Genomic DNA, 13,696 nt, shown 5'->3' with positions numbered 1-13,696 from the left:
GTGTATACATACTTGTTCATGTTTGGCCTGACAGCCTGACAAAAACTAGTTTGCCAGGTGACTTTGGTTCAGCTGCAAAATGAATATAAATTTTATTCAAATGTCTGTAAATTCACACGGATTGGGATTTGTTCCATTAAACACTGTACCTGAGGAAAGAATGGCCTGTTTTAATGAGGCTTTGGAGGCTAGGGAATGGGGGATAAGCACAGCATTGCATCCCAAAAAGGGCATACAGGGCCCATTGCCTTATATCCCCAAGTGCTTCATAAATTGACGAATCAGAAAGACACTGTTTCTAAGTGTTTAAGAGTAAGGAGAACACTGTGAACTCTATGAAAAGATTTCTTAATTTCCCCTCTGTCAATCTCTGGGGCTGCCCTATCACTCTCCTCAACTGGACATTCCACTTCCTGTGTTCCTTAAAGCTGTTCAGATGGTGATGATGATCTGGAGGTCCCTGAGGGTGGCAACCCACTAGGTCCAGGCAGGGATCTCCAAGGTCAGTCTCCATGGGCTCTATCTTAAAGCAGCTCTAGACATCCACCCAGTACTAAGGAATTTCTGACTCTATGGGTCGCACAGAAGAAAGGAGGAGGGGAACAGAAGGGAAGGTCCAGGCAAAATGAAAATAGAAAAATGAAACTTAGAAAAGTTACAACTTATTTTTGGAAATACTAGAGACTTACAAAGTTAGCTTTTAAAATAAAACAACCACAAAATCCATATGGGTTCAATATGCTCTAGTATTCTGCAATGGCTGTTTTCAACAGTGCAGTATACACACATACACACACAGTCTTCCTGTCTGCTGTCCAAAATACCTGCAATGCTACAAAGTTGCTTTTAGGATTCTCAGTTCAAATAGTTATTAAGGAAACAGATCAGAAATAGATCAAAAGGTAAGGGGATACTCACTTGCACAGTACATATACTAAAATAGAAATACAGAATTACTAAAGCACAAATCACATCATTGTATGGGATTTACAGTGTATATTGCAAAAAAAGGAGGGGTAAATATATACTTGTCAGGTTTCCAAATTTTCCATGAAATAGTACAATAGTAAATCTAAGTTGACTGGAAGTTTAAGGATGTGTATTGTAATCCCCAGAGAAATAATGACGACATCGGTCACTATTAAAAGTAACAATAGCCAATTCCTTTTTTTCCTGCTGCCTGAAGACCAGCCAATAGCTGAATTTAAACTCCTGTTAAGTATTAACAACAAACAACTTTGCTTTGTTTCATTAGAAATAGATCATTAATAAGTGGTTCCATTAACAGGAACTTTCTAGTTCTCCAGAAACCTTAGGTTTGCCTTAAATAAATGGTTGGAGAAGCTACAGATAAGCTCACCCCATTAGTGCCTTCCTCTGAACATCCATTTTTGGCTGTTCTCTAGGGAGAAATGGTGCAGCCAGGACAGGAAGAGAGAGATTGCAGAAACTACTGAAGGTGCTGCATGCTGTGGTTTCTGTCTGTGTTATAGCCCTGCTTTTACAAATGTCTTACCAGTAAAAACCAACCAACAAACACTCTTCAAGTGGTTAGCATTGTTCCTCCTGCATCTGGCAAACCCATCAGAAAAAAATTCAAACCCAAATAGTCCAGAGAGGAAGGAGTTAATCAAATAACGGGATTTGGATCTAAACTTTTAGCAGGTGGAGTTTAAGGAAATATGTCTCCCATTCATTCTTAGTTTATTTGTTTGCCCAAACATTCAGACCCTAACGTGAATTGAAACGGGTCATGTTGACAAAGATTGAGACAAAATTACATGGTTCCATTCCGTTGTCACCGGCACAAAACATCCTGTGTGGGGTTGGCTCATTTTGTGTTTGTGTGTGTACTTAGCTGGACTTACTTCATTGAGTTAACAATTTGAGGGTCTAAAACAAATACATAATCTATTATCTTAAATACTTGGAAGTGAGATGTTCATTGAAGCAGCTGAAGTCTTCAACTTGAGGAAGAGTGAGGGTAAGAAAAAATGTCTGCCTTCTCCAGCTTTGGTGTTCTGGAAAACCCTTTCCTGCTAGAACTCACAATTGTCTGGGAAGTGATTGAAAATCAGACTCCATTACTCAGAAAGGTCTCTGTTTTATGATGGTTATACCCTTGAAGGACAAGGCCAAAGAAAGACAAAGTTTGTCTTTACGTGGTGAAATCCTAATGACAGACACAAATTTATCTTTGGTGGTGAAATCCTAATGACAGACACAAACTCACTTTTATTGTTCTGCTATTATGTCCTTCCCACCCGCTAGAACTCCCTGCTGGGGTGAGCTGTGCATAGCTAGAGCTAGATCCGTTCAAGTGGTCCCAGCATTGCTAACTGAATGCCCCCTCCAAAGATCAGGGGTCTGAGCTCCTAGGAAACTCGCGATAAAAATAGTGTTGGAAGTCAAAGGGACCTCAGCGGAGAGAACAAGCCCATCCACAGAACTACTTTTAGGGTGTTTCTGGAGAGTGGAATAGGAGGCAGAGACTGGAGGGATGCTTTTTGGAGAAAGATCTACTCGAATGGAGTGGTGACTTTGCCTATGGGTAGAATAGAAGTTGATAGCATATTTTTCAAGAAGTGCCTATTTCCTGAACGATTAGTCACCATAAAGGCCTAGGCAGAGTTTATAATTTACCAACATCCCCACGAGAGACATTTGCTGAGCCCCTTGTATGTCCTAGGCACTGTGGTAGACTCTGGAGGTACAATCAGAGCCCTTCCCTAGCTTGGGAGAAAGGCGGCCAGTAATGAAACAACCACACGTAAACACGCTGTCACAAGCACTGATGAATACTACAAGGGGAAAGCTGAGTGCCATTAAAATTTATAGCAAGATCTAGCTCAGAAGGTGTGTGGTAGCCAGGGAAAGCTTCCTTGATCTGGAAAAGCTGAGTAGGAGTAAACCAGCCAAAAAAAAAAGTGATCGCAACAGATGAAGCCTAAACTTTGAAAGTCCCCTTTACATGACAAGCAATATGCCATTCTGAGCATGTTTCTTCCTTCCAGACAGAGACAACAAAGGCACACCGAGGCAGAGTGACTTCTCAGATCGCAATGTGGGTTCAGGTGCAGCTGACACCCCAAACGTGCCAGAATGTGGAAACAATGCAGTTCTTCCAAAGCAGATTTCTTTAAGATGGACTACTGACACTAAAGTCAATAAATCTGGGGGTGGGGGCTAGTGGGAGGGGAGATGAGAGAAGGAGCAGGGTGAACAGGGCATTAGAAAAATCTATTTCAATCTGGTGAAGAGAGTGTGTTCCATTTCCCCCACTCCTGCCACTTAGTATTGTACTTTTCTGGTTCAACGATCAAGATCTCATCCACAAAACTATCTTGAGTGCCATCCAATGTGGGAGGAAAAGATAAAATCCTAATACAACACAGATAATAGCTTTCCAAACCCTCAACACCTCATGTTTTCTGGGAAGTTTCTCTTGATTCAGAGGAAGTTACTCAGAATCCATCTGTATGTAGTCTGGGGAAAAATAAAATAATGTAATACTTTACCCAAAATACCAAACTTCTACAAAGTCCTGACTGGCTGAAACTTTTCCTTCTCTAAGTCTGGGAATTCTTCCATCCACATGCCCTGTGCAAGAAGACTTTAAAAGGGGTGAGTGAGGTGTAGGGACCTTCAGGATGTCCACAACATGTACACATTCTGTTACTAGAAAAGAAGACAGAAATTCCTAAATCAACAGTTGCCTGGAACATTTTTAGCAGGGCCTCATTCCAGGCTAGCCAGTGAGAATTAAACAGGAACAGACTTTCTGTGACTCAGAAGCTGCCTTCCCTTATAAAGTCAAGGTTCTCTGGAGTGGTATTTTGACTACTTTTGGAGGAGGGATTGCCTGCATCCAGTTCTCTTAAGATGCCAGAATTTTCTGTTCCTCTCTACCAAAAAAGTCCTCCGGTCCTCCAGGGACAAATGTGTGTGCGAAGTGCAGGCCTTGCCTGCATTCTTTCAGGTCCATGGTGTGCCCGGGCTACCGGCATCCACAGCTGGTTTTTTGGATAGAGTTCTCATTGTCATGGATTCAGGAAAACAAACATGTTTTCAATTATTCTGTTATGAATTTTAAACCCAAGGTGACCAAAAACCCCAAATGTAGTTTTGCTGAGTTTCTGTACCTGAAAGGAATCGCCTATATTACGTAGAAGGAAATTGCTGCAAAATAAGGAAGTTCATGAAATGCACAGAGGTGACCACACACAAACATAAATATTGTGGTTAGTGAGATATTGTGGGTAAATGAGAGTTGTTAAACTTAACGTATCTGACTTATAAGTTTTCAAAAACTTAAATACAAATGTAATATATAGCATATAAGTCAGATGCAAATAATTGTGTATAAAAAAACACTACACTACTGAGTTGAATATTTTACTTCTGAGAAAATGTCAGGACCGCAACACACCTTCAGGTCACAGCTGGAACGCCTCAATTATCATTATACATTACAGCAGAAAACCAATTGTTATAGGGGCCCTATAGTTGTCTGAGTTCTGGATAAAATATAAGCTCGTGGTATGATGATATGATGATCATGACAACAAAGTCTTGAGATATCATTCATTTAAGAACTTAAGTTTATGTTTGTTCCAAGTAGTGTCCCAAGGTGGGGGATGGGGGAAAGAAATCTTTGTCAACCATCTTCCTGTCTTTAATTCAGTGATGGTTAAAATGGGTGCAGCTATGTAAGCCTTCACTGCTCTGGACTGGCTGAAGTGACTCATAGAGATTCAGCCTGTTTTGTTTTGTTTTGTTTGTTTTTTATTTGACCTTGAGACATGGTTTGGAGTGAGAAGAGAAGGAAACAATATGCTCTACTTTATGTGTTTACCTTTCTTTGAAAGTTTAGGAAATAAGGGTTTTTGTGGGCATTTGTGTTAGTTTGCAGGTTACCAGAATGTGTTGCATTTAGCAGCTTGGGTTTAGGAAACGTGTGTTACGATAAGATGCATGTGAGAATGGAGCGGCGCTGAGGAACATAACATGGAAGTCGCCAGAATTAGGTATTCCACCGGGTTTTCTCATCAGTCCTCACAACCTGATGATGAGGATGTGACCTCATTCCCGTTTGACAGATGAGAAAATTGCGGAGCTGAGATGCTGGATGATTTGCCAAATGACTCGAAATAAGTTGTTGAAGAACTGGCAGTTGCTTCCAACCTGGTTCCAAAGCTGACAGTCTTGCTCCTGCTTTATACTGCCTTTCATCATAGAGAAGAGTCGTCTTGGCCTGCACCAACTGTCTCAGATTCCCATCAGGTTTGAAAAGAGAGGGAGCTCCTCAGTAGGAAATTACCCTATAGGGTCTCAATTTTGCTGGAAAAGGAAGGGAATGCCTCAAATTCCGAGTTGCAGCTTTTAGAATTCTTGAAGCATGCACAGATATCTCACAGGCCCCTTCTTTTCTAGGGCCTAAAGTATGTCTGATGCTAAAAAGAGTGTTGTGTAAACTCCCGGGCTGATCTTGGCACACAGCCTGCCCTCCCTCAGTTCCGTTCAGGCCACTTTGCTCTTTATGGAGTCTTCTCACTCAAGCCTCGGGATCTTCCAATGGGAACTAAGTCACCAGTACTTCCCACATCACCCTGGACAAGAAGCATTTAAGCCTCTCCCAGACACCTGACACTCACCTGAATCAATTCAGATGATAAGTAATAATGTGCCCCTTTGGCACTTTATAGTTTTCAAGACACTTGAGAAGTTTCTGTCTTTCTGTAAGTCCCACAAGCTCAGGAACCCTGTGAAGCAGTTGGGCAGGCATCTGTTGTCATTTTGCAAATGAGGAAAGTGAAGTGCAAGTCACACACTCATAGCCTGTCTGTTATCAGATGCGGACGCCTGGGGCAGAATTTCAACCACTGTATCTGAGGCTCACTTTCTTCTTGTGAAAACTATCAATCTCTTTGGCCCCATACCATCAGGAGAGTTATGTTCAAATTTATTATTTTAGTCAGAGACAGAGGTAAAAAGGGCATAAACTCTATAGGCACACACACGGACAGTTACAGTGAAAAACCAAGGCCACAGGAGCACGTGGATGGTTCAAAACCACACAGACAATTAGTGGCAGAGCCTAAAATAGAATAAAAGCCTCTGTTCTTGTTCAATTGCCCCCAACCCCTTCCTGTGTATCTGCTACTCACACCGCTCTCTGAGGACGTAGGCTGCGGACCTGTAATCTAATAGAAGAAGATGATGATATTAATGATAAACTGGCCCTCACTCTTTTTCTATACTTTTAAAAGTTCTGTGTCAGACTATCCTCTTACCCTCATCTCTAGAGTTTCCAGGTGGCTTTTGTTTAAACCCCATCTCCTGCCCCCACCACGAGACTCTGGCTCAGGTGAGTCCCTGGAATGCACATTGACAAATTGCTCTCGTGAACCCATGACTATGGTCCTGTGAGTTTAGGCCACCAGTTTTAAGAAACTCTGCTGTAACTCACTATTTTCAAGGACTGGGGTGGGAAACACATGAGTTAATTACATTTAAGAAACAATTTACTTTTTGTAAGTCTGTGCTGGAGACCAGCCATAATGGTGATTGATAATTGGTTAGCAGAAAATTAGCCCAAACAGCAGCGTATAGTAAGAGAGAGGCTCATAAGTGAAATCATCCAGTCAGAGAAAGACAAATACAATATGATCTCACTTTTATGTATAGTCTAATGAACCAAATAAACTGACAAACAAAATAGAAAAAGTCATGGACATATGTAACAGACTGACAGCTGTTGGGGTGTGGGGCTTAGGGGACTGGATGAAAGAAGGTGAGGGGATTAACCAAAACACACATATACATAACCCATACACACAGCAACAGCATGGTGCTAGCCAAAGGGACAGGGGTGGGGGAGGGTAAGAGAAGACCAGAAAGGGGAAGATAGATGGGGGGATAGAAAGAGACTTCTTTTGGGGCATTGGGTGCACAATGCAGTGCGCTGATGATGTTTTATGGAGTTGTACACCTGAAACCTGTGTGCTTTTGTGAATCAATGTCACCCCAATGAACTCAGTAAAAAAATAAATACTCATGTAAACTAAATATGAATAAATAAATTGCTAGGGAAATCTATCCTCTGTGGAAGAGCCAAGAGAAGAGTGATGGCCCCTCTAGGCTGCTTTGCCTGATCACCTCTCTCCCAACCGGGTCTAGGCTGCTGGCCAAGGGCTATGTTCTGTGTGTTGGCTTGTGGTAGCGGGTGTCTATTGACAGACCTGCTGACCTCCGAGGCCAGGATACACTCTGATCAAGGATAAGAGGGCGAAGCTGTCATATTGTAGCAATCCTAAAATGTGCTAAATAAAGAAAGCCTAGAGCCAGACTACTTTCTTATCTGGCATATTTTATGTGTTCTTTTTTTTTTAAATAAGCTAGGGAAACTTTCTGAAAATAACAATGTCTGGGATGGTCACTGCAACTCTTTTAAAGTTTGGGGGAAATAAGAAGTTGCTGAACTAACAGCACTCCTTAGTTCCCACTCTATGTGGAAGGACAGTGCGCCCTAAGGAAATACCGTCACACTCTCTGCCTCCCCAAGTTTGCAACCTAAAGGTGAGTGTAGGGTACATATGAAAAAAGGCAACACCTTACAACAAGGAAATGTGATTTTAAAAAAGTCACTGGAGTAAAGGAGCTTTCTGTGCATGAAAAAATTAACCTAAGAAGGTCTATCTGAGCAGGATTTTGAAATAAGACAAGAACATGACTTGGCAGGACAAGAAGTGGGGAAGTAACTCAGGCTCTGGAAGTGGGATGCATGAGGGCTCGTGGACCATGGCGAAAGGAAAAGTGACATTAAAAATGTTTGTGAAGCTCAGAGTGAAACTGCAAGGGGGAAGCAAATGAGAGGCATGGAAGGGAGCTCCCTTTGGATGTTCCGGATTTCCTAACAGTTGAATTGTTCTAGCTACACAGAGGGAAAGAGGCCAGCTGGCACAAACTATGTAGGTATTATATGAAAATATATGATTTGTACTCTAGACTTGGAGAGGGCCTATTGGGGAAAACAGATATCAGAAGTGAGATGGCAGAGTAAGAAAGAAACTTTAAGAGTAGCTGGAAGGTAATCAGAGTCTATAGCATTGAAATAAAGTATGAGCATGAAGAAAAAGGAGGCCTTTAAGAAAACCTGCAAAAAATGTATAGCTAAATGTATATTGTAGCTGGTTCTTTACAAGCTATGCAAGGATATCAGTCTGATCACTCCAGAACCTAAGAGAGGAGATCCAAAAAACCCGGAATTATCTTCTGGAAGGCAGGCCCCTTATAGTACAGGCTTCCCTTGCTAGGTGAGTGTGTTAGAAATCTGTCTGTATCAGTGTACCAGCTGGTGGTGTTGTGAGAGGCTGCATTCGGCTTCAGTAAATTTTTTTTTAAGACTCAATACACTTGCCCATTTTGTGATGGATGGTTTACAAGCACACTTGCCCACACCACATTGAGTGTTCAACACTTTTGACCAAAAAACAGCATGACCCTCATATCCCACCCTCCCTACTCATCCTGAGCTACTTTTTTTCTCTTTCCCCAGATAAAAAAAAGTCCTCAAAGGGAAACATTTTGCCAATGTGGACGAGTTGAAACAAAAAATTCTAGAAGCACTACAAGACATCAAAATTGATGAGTTCAAAAACTATTTTGAGCAGTGGAAAAAAATATCTTGATAGGTGTATTGCATCAAATGGAGAGTACTTTGAAGGTGAGTGAAGTTTAAAGATGTAAGAATAAATAGACAATTTTTTATAAATAAATTCTGTGTTTTGGGGGACCCCCTCATATGTCCATCTTGACCAAAAGTGGTAATATGTAAGCTTGCTCATTCACACCTTTACCATTCTTTGATGAGAAAGGCACTGAACTGTGGACAAATAACAAATCCACCCTGAAAGGACAGAGATTTGCCGATACTATAGTGATGCAAAAGCATTTCTTGGGTTGATTCCTAGGTCTGGGAGATCTGAGCAGTGCTGGGCATTGCTGAAATAATTTAACTACCCAAGGTGACTTCTAGAAGAGGGGCAAAAATGTCTTGCCTGTATAAACTCACGTGAGTGTTAAAAAATAAAAATTCTCATTAGATTCTAGTCATACTTTTCCTCGTAAGCCAGACTTGTTGTTTAATGCCTTAATTCAGAAGGATAAGAAACTGTTCCATGCATCTTATTATCTATGTAATAAGTGCTATCCTTGGGGACATGACAGGTCCTAAATGTAAGTTCTGTTCCCCTGTGAATCCTTGGGATTAAATTCAGACCACATAAAACATTATCGAGCATTTGCTTTAAATCCTGTGAGCCTCAAACACTGCCTAAAGGATTGGCCTCCTGGATATTTGCCCAGATTTCCTTATGAAATTGATTTCACTCTCTGGTTTCCTTATTTTAGACACTGAAATAATGTCTGACACGTTTATGTTCACACACTCAGAGTATTACATCTATGGTATTATTATCAAAGACACTGACCTAAGAGTTTTTGTTACTACTTCCTTCCGAACTGAAAGTTGCAGAATCACAGCTAAAAAGCTGATAACAGGCCCTGGCTGGGTAGCTTAGTTGGTTAGAGCATTGTCCCGATACACCAAGGTTGCAGGTTTGACACTTGATCAGGGCACATACAAGAATCAACCGGTGAATGTATAAAATAAGTGGAACAACAAATCAATGTTTCTCTCCCTCCCCTTTTCTCTCTCTCACATCAATAAATTAAAATAAATAAATAAGTATTTTTTTAAAACCTGATAGTAAAGCAGACAGGAGGAGGCATCTGAAATATTTTTTTAATTTTATATTTGAACTAATGTTTACAGCCAATATTATTTTATATTAGTGAAATATTCTTGGCTGAGACTGCCCCTTCCCTGAATTTGTTGCTCTTGTAGCCCCTATTCCATTATACCATGGAAAGCATTTTTTAAAACTAACTCTTGATGGCGCTGATGCTTCACTCCCCCTGCTCTATAACGATGACCCACTGAACTGCTGCGGAGTGGAGAGCCCAAACCTCTGGAGCTGCCATGGGACCGGTCATTATTACCATTTGTACATCAGAATTTACACAGGAAGGCCTGTGGAAGGCCTTTCCTGTGAAGGCCCACAGGAAAGAATTGACATAACCTCTTCAGGTTTCTTTTAATGTGTTCATTGCTGCCATTTAAAATTGAGGGGATTGCACATAAAAATTGCAAGTTCTGCCTTCTCTTCAAACGTGGAATATGGAGCAACTCTGAACTAGCATATCAACAATAGCCAGGAGCTGAGTGGTGGTTGACTCCTTTACAGGATACCTGGGTCCCTGCTCATCAGAGGTATCGCTTGGCCTTTCTACTGCTAGACACACATGGATTTGCAAAACTTGCCCTAGATTTTTGGATACAGATGACCAACATGTGGCAAAAATATTAAAGTCAGGCTATGCACGTTGAAAGAAATGAAGAAGTAGAATGGTCAATGAACCCAGTAGTAGTAATCCTGCCATTTATATTTTCTGAAACTCTATCAGCAAACCCTAATCCTAAGAACCATGATTTTCACTAAAGTCAGGAGATAAAGACTGGTACTTTTATTATTTTTTAAAATTACTCTTTACTTTCAATATTATTTTGTATTTGTTTCGGGTATATAGCAGGGTGGTTAGACAATCATATACATTATCAGGTGTACCCCCTGATATTTCCAGTACCCACCTGACACCATACATAGTTGCTACAGTATTACTGCCTGTATTTCCTATGCTGTACTGTGCATCCCTGTGGCTGTTCTGTGACTACCAACCTGTACTTCTCGATCCCTTCACCTTTTTCACTCAGTCTCCCAACCCCTCGATGCTTTCTCACTGAGATTTAGCAAACACTGTTTGTAAGATAAGGACAAGGGAAGAGCACACAGAATGTCAGAACTAGGAGAAAACTGAGAGGCAAAATAGCTCAGACTTTCATTTTAGAAATAAGTTAGAAAACCAAAGATGCAAAGATCTTGTGCAAGTCACAATAGCTTTCTGGTGGCAGAGTCAGGACAGCAATGCCCACACCAGGGGTCTTTCTTAGACACTGCAGCAGCTCTCTGCATGCCCGTATTCAGGTTTCCTCTGATGTGTGTAACTCAGCCAGATTGGGAAAGGCGTCACACCATTATAGCTGCATGTTGCATGTTTTTAACAGCAAAGATTGACCTCTCTCCCTTGATGGGCAGTGGCACGCATTCAAGGCACAGCGCAGTGTCACAGCGCAGTGTCACTGCGCTGAGTCAAACAGTTAAAGGGCACTTACAGGTCTCTTCAAACTTCCCACATAGTGCAGGAAGCCATTCTGTCACAGCCCTGAAACCGTATTGCTTTCAGTTAATTAATTCAATGGACAAGGCACTCTCTGTCCCATAAAGCAATTTGTCCCCTGTTAATGGGTTGTTAGAAACTTTAACCAAGGTTTCTAGGTGAACGTGAATGAAGTCTGCTTCCTTGCAGAGGTAACCCATGGTGCTGGTTATACTTTCACAAGGAGCACACAGGACACCCATTTTTCTGCCCCTCATCGCTTCAGTGTAGCGGGCAGCCCTCGTGTCTCCCCCGGGCCCCTGCCTCTGACTCAGCCTTCTCAGTGACTCAGAGTGGTTCCTGTGTGTGGCCAGGCTTCTGTGCCTCTCCCATCCTTGCCACATACCAGCGGCCATTTCCTCGGTTATTTAAAATGTAACATTTTGCTGATCAATGCTTTAAGAAACCAAGAGGTCAAGTTGCTAACTGCAGCTTTGCTGAAGCCAACTAGGGATCCAGACCTATGGCTTACCAATGGCAATAATAGAACATTGTCCTCCTGGAACTTTGTTACTAGTTCAAAGCTTTCGTTAGTGATAAAAAGAGTTTCTGAATTATCGTGTACACTATGAACTCTCTCCACAGTTCATGTCCCAAAACTCTTGCTGCTGGTTTCATTTTCAGTTTGCCTTTCCTCTGTCGTTTCACTGAAGTCAGTGACTTTAATAAAGATACTTCATTGCTCCACCTTCCTGAGCGGGAACAGGGTTGCTTCTCAGCTGTTGTGTGTGCAGCACGTCCTTTGGACACCTCTGGGAATGCCATCATCCTCTAAGAATTCAGCTGGTTAATCCTTTGTTTTAACATCAAGCTCAAAGTCATACAGACCTGAATTTGAATCCTAAACCCTTTAGTCAATAACGGTGTGACCTTGGGTAAGTTACTTAAACTCGCCTTCAGTTTCCTAATTTCAAGAATGGGTATATTAATCGCAAAAACTGATGCCTAATACCTGCTTACAGATGAATAAATGTTTGTCGTTGCTCGTAATGCTATTGTAGCTCTGAAGTGCCCTGTACTGCTCACAGCCATGTGAACCTCTTCACACAGTCTTCCATATCCCAGGATCCTTTGCTCCACCATAACACCATTTCTCTAGTTAATACGACAGATAGTTTCTCTTCTTTAGCTGACTCTTTGTCTGTATCCATGACTCTGCTCCAAAGCATTATATATATATATATATATATCCTCGTGGGTATATATTTTTCCTCCTCTGACATGCTGGGTTCCAATTCCAAAACACTGCATGGTGGTAATATCAACAGTTCTATATTTATTCACTGATTTGTGTCTAGAAGATCTGTGGCTTGGTTTCCAGACTAAATAAGTGACTCTCAGTTAGTCTCCACAGAAACCCAGCAAATCCACCCATTTACCATGCCATCCACACTCAGAATGGGAGTGTCATCAGGTTGGAAAGAACCCCGGGACATCATGTGATTCTGCCCAGTTGGCCCAGTGATTCCCAGATTTCAGTATGGATAAGAATCACGGAGGATCCTGGCAGAAATAGATTTTCTTCTGGATCATTTATGTAGATTCTCTGTCCCCGAGGAGATGGAGTATAACTCCCCATCCTTCAACTGTGGACTGTGCACATGACTTCCTATCGGGGAGGAGCAGCACGGAAGGGGTAGAGTGAGGAGTAACTTTACAGCAGGGGAAACCCGATGAGTCTCAGCCGGGTGACTGGTGATGGTTCATCTAGATGGCACAGACGCTTGAAAGGAAGTGATGAGAATGGAGCTTTACCCCCCAAACCATAGAACCTCAGCCTACACACATGAAACACAGGCAATTCCCAACTGGGGGCCATTTTGCAAGGTACCTGACCAGTACTTCTCAAAACTGTAAAGGTCGTTAAAAATGAGAAAAGTCTAAGAAGCTGTGACAGCCAAGATGACCCTAAAGGGACATGACAACTAAATGTAATGTGGTGTCAACTGGGTGGGATCCCAGAACAAAAAAAAAAAAAACAGAAGGAAATCTGAATAAAATACAGACTTCAGTTAATAACAAGGTATCGCTGTCAGTTCATTAACTGTGGCAAAGGCACCACACTAATGTAAGATGTTAATAACAGAGGAAGCTGGGTGTGGGTGTATGAAACTGTATTATCTTTACAACTTTTCTGTAAACCCAAATCTGTTCTAAAATGAAAAGTTTATTTAAAAAAAATTAACCTGGGATCTTCCCCAGGGATTTTGACCTAGGAGGTGTGTTTGGGGGGCGGGGTCGGTTTTCTGCATTATTAACACACTCTCTTGTTGACTTCAGGGCCGTCAACTTGCAGACGGTGCTTTGAGAAGCCCGGTCTGCTCTGAAGGTGCTCATAGCTGGGTGCGCTTTTGATGCC

Source organism: Phyllostomus hastatus, unplaced genomic scaffold (genome assembly GCF_019186645.2).
Source record: "Phyllostomus hastatus isolate PE091 unplaced genomic scaffold, TTU_PhHast_1.1 phas_scaffold_1066, whole genome shotgun sequence".
NCBI lineage: Eukaryota > Metazoa > Chordata > Mammalia > Chiroptera > Phyllostomidae > Phyllostomus > Phyllostomus hastatus.
The sequence above is the reverse complement of the archived record's forward strand: the minus strand, read 5'-3'. Positions refer to the sequence as shown.